Raw genomic sequence first — 4,235 nt, 5'->3', positions numbered from 1 at the left:
TTTAAATCAGTTCGTCTCTTTCTGATCAGAGTGACCACACGCTTCAGTCATTGTAAAAGCTCCCACGCCATGTTGGGATTGTGAGACGACTGATATAAATGGAAAAACGTTTTCTTTCTGTGAATTGTGGATTGCAGTGATGAGCACAGCTGGCTGCTGAGGTAGGCAGTGACTGAGGAGACCATGGACTGGGTATGAGTGAAGAAAGGCTAGCAGAGAGCCAGTGGGCAAGTGGCAGAGGATGAGACTTGAACTTGGAGGGTCCAGGAGAAGCTTGGTATCTGGTGGTCTGATTCTGGGATTGAAAAGCAATGAGGTCAAAGAGTGGAGAACAGGAGGATCTCAGTAATTGAGTTGGGAATTCAGCATGCTAGTCACTGAGCCCATTTCCACTCATTGTGATTGGTGGATAGAAATGTCAGTCAGATGATGGGGCCAATGGAAATGCAGAAAGAGGACTCTTTGGGAATAGGTTGAATGTTGTAAACATGGATGTTAATTGCAGTGCTAGATATTTACCATGTAGATTGAGTCAGAAACTGCTGGAGAATCTTTCACATTCTGTAATAAGAAGGAAACAATAAATACTGTGTTCAGTAATCATTGTGAAATAAGAGATGACTGAATGCTGATTAGACAGAGGCAGGAATTAGTCTTGAAATGTTTCTATTTCCACCAAGGTGACTAATTTGCCATACAGTTTTCGAATCATAGCTGCGGGCAGCCAACAGTACAGCTGAGTGGAAAAGGAATATAATTCACAGAGAGAATTAGATCCAAGAGAGAAAATCAGGAACAAAATCAGGAACATTTGGACATGAACATCCCGGTCAGACTCAACCCTGATTCTGAACTACATAAAACAAGTTGGACCAGTACGTCTCATTTAGTAATTTGTGTTTTTTTTCACTGTTTTTCAGTTGCTGGTCACCATGAGGGCTAATTGGAGATGAGCCATGCTAAGCTGTTCTCCAATAGCCCCTCATGAGTGTCTGAGAGATCATGTAGAGATCTAAGATCAGTCTTCCTGATCTCCCTCTCGAGACACAAGCTGTCAAGGAATGTACAATTTCTTGTGCTTTGTATTTTTGAGTGTGGACTGAAATGGAAAATTAACTGTTTTAGAAATCAAGGATTGTAGAGGGATTCCTGCACCTTCTGAAATCAAGTAACCTGACCCTCATTGTAAGTGTAGTTGACACAACTGCCTTTTGGGACAGTAGTGGGAGAGTGTTCACAGAGCATGTGGAAAAGGAGGATGGACAGAGAGAAAGAGGAATTTGAGGTGGGAGGGAGGGTATGGGGTTGGGGGGTAGGTAATAGTGGAGTTCTAACCAACAACATGTAGCTGTTTGTTCTGTGAACCTGTGGTTAGTTGTTTATAACAAAATCCTTCTGTCTTGCAATAACAATGTGAATAGCTCACAGGGAGCTCAGCAAGTTTGAGAGTGAGAATAAGACACAGAAGCCATCAGATCTGCACCAGATCAAGAGCTGTCTGTCTGTTCTCTGCAGTAAACAGTACTTTAAGCCTGAAGAAAGTCATTTGATTTTTCTTTCAGCAATTCCTGTCAGCTGCAAATTTTAATGAATCAGTCAGAGAGCTGCTCTGGATTGAGAAATTGTAAAATTTATTGTCATGTGTATTTAAATATGAAAAACCGTGCAAAGTATATACTGTTGCTGTGTATTAGTGCCGTCCACACCATCTTAAAATTAAAATAAAGAAAAGAGAACTTAGAAAAAGACTACAAAGTTTCCTTCACCAATGTGACAGCATGCTGCCGAGAGTGTCCCTTTCCAGGCTTCCCAATGCACACTTCAGCTTGTACAGTGTCCTGCTCCAGGCTTCTCTGCCCACATCACGCCTGTTAGAGCGTCCTGCTCCAGGCTTCGCAACTCACACTGCACCTCCTTGGGTATCTCACTCTAGGCTTCCCAACCCATGCTGCACTTCCTAGAGTGTCCCACTCCAGGCTTCCCAACCAATGCTGCTCCACTGAGAGCGTCCCACTCTGGGATTCCCAACCCACACAGTGTTGCCGAGGGGACTCCTGTACTTGTACACTTTTCACGTGAATTGAAGGACTTGCATCAACTGCAAGAGATTCCACTTTCTCATTATGCAGCTAGTGTGGAACCACAGGTAGTAGCACATCATGTGGGCTTATGCTCATCATCCTCAGAAGTTAATATCTGCAAAATAAGGCAGGAGGAAGATGGAGGGTTCTCACAAGAGTGTGCACTGTGTGAATCAGTGTCAATCAGTAAATGTAAATGCTGTAAATGTTAATCACTCAGGGAGCTGTTGTCAGTGTGAATCAGTTCCCCCTGTGCCTCCTGTAAACAGGTGAAACCATCTGGAGAAGGAAGATTGAGAAGCAGTGTCTGAGCAGCACAAGAATCAAATCAGAAATCCCTGTGGACAGGGAACTCTGAACTATCTTCCCAGTCTTTCCCTGTGCCATCGTGGGTGGCACGGTGGCACAGTGGTTAGCACTGCTGCCTCACAGCGCCTGAGACCCGGGTTCAATTCCCGCCTCAGGCGACTGACTGCGTGGAGTTTGCACATTCTCCCCGTGTCTGCGTGGGTTTCCTCCAGGTGCTCCGGTTTCCTCCCACAATCCCAAAGATGTGCAGGTTAGGTGAATTGACCATGTTAAATTGCCCGTAGAGTTAGGTAATGGGTAAATATAGGGGTATGGGTGGGTTGCGCTTCGGCGGGTCGGTGTGGACTTGTTGGGCCAAAGGGCCTGTTTCCACACTGTAATGTAATGTAATCTAATCTAATCTAACAACACCCATGTTTTTATTTGTCTCTGTCAGTCTGTATGTGTGAAAGGGGGCGTTTAGTCGAGAGTATGAAAGGGTTATATGTCATTGTTTCCCTGTAACTAGATTCTACTTCGTTATAAGAAACAGGAACTCGTGTTAAGGAGAGAATCCTGGTCTGTGCGTTCTGTCATGCTGAGTCTAAAAGACAGGACAATAGGGGACTTGCATGGGTGTTTTGTAAAAATCTTTACATTTTGTGACCAGTCCATAAATAGCTGGCCTCCATTTCCAGCGTGTTACCCCAGTGAGGTGTAACAAGGGGCTTAAGACAAAAGGTTGGCTGTGCAGGAGAAATTGATTTGAAATCATAAGTTGACATTGACACCAGCTCCTCCCTGTTCCAGGAACATGTACAGTGAAGAACAGTGAAGCTCACCTGTCTGTGTCCTGTTGAAGGAGGGATTCTATAAGCTCCAGGCAGATGTTGGTCACCAGCTGCTGTCAGTGAGTCTGTGAGACAAATAATCACATGTTACAGGTAGGCAGTCGGGATGTTGTTGAGAGCATTTCCCCATAAAGACCACATCTTTATAATTGTTTTTATTGTGGAATGGGGAACAAAATCAGAAAAGGATATTGCTTTAAATGAAGTAAATTGTAGAAGGAGATGGAAAAGACTGGCACCTGGCTTTCTCGAAGAGTGTGGTGCTGGAAAAGCACAGCCGGTTAGACAGCATCGAAGCAGCAGATGAATTGATGTTTTGAGCAAAAGCTCTTCATCAGGAATGAGGCTTGTGGGCCAAGGGGGCTGAGAGATAAATGGGAGGGGGTTTGGGGCGGGGGGGGGGGTTAAGGGAGCGGGGAATACGATAGGTAGATGAAGGTGGGAGTGAACGTGATAGATTGGAGAGGAGGGTGGAGCAGATAGGTGAGAAAGAAGATGGACAGGTAGGATAGTTCAAGAGGATGGTGTCAAGTTGGAAGGTTGGGACTGGGATAAGGTGGGGGAAGGCAAAATGAGGAAAATGGTGAAATCCACATTGATGCCATGTTGTTGGAGGGTCCCAAGGAGGAAGATGAGATTTTCTTCCTCCAGGTGTCAGCTGGTGAGGGTTTGGCAATGGAGGAGTCCCAGGACCTGCAAGTCCATAGTGGATTGGGAGGGGTAGTTAAAGTGCTCAGCTACAGGGCAGTGGGATTGGTTTGTGCGGGTGTCCCAAAGATGTTCTCTGAAATGATCTGCAAGTTGGCGTCCTGTCTCCCCAGTGTAGAGAAGACCACATCAGATGCAGCAGATGACGTATGGAAGTACAGGTAAATTTCTATCAAATGTGTATGGTTCTTTTGGGGCCTTGGACAGAGGTGAGGAGGGAGCTTTTGCACTTCCTGCAGTGGCAGGGGAAGGCGCCGGCAGGGAAGGATGGGTTGGTGGGTGGCATGGGCCTGACAAGGGAGTCATA

Source organism: Chiloscyllium plagiosum, unplaced genomic scaffold, assembly GCF_037043375.1.
Source record: "Chiloscyllium plagiosum isolate Xiang-an unplaced genomic scaffold, Cpla_swu_hap1 HiC_scaffold_10, whole genome shotgun sequence".
NCBI lineage: Eukaryota > Metazoa > Chordata > Chondrichthyes > Orectolobiformes > Hemiscylliidae > Chiloscyllium > Chiloscyllium plagiosum.
Note: the sequence above shows the minus strand (reverse complement) of the source record.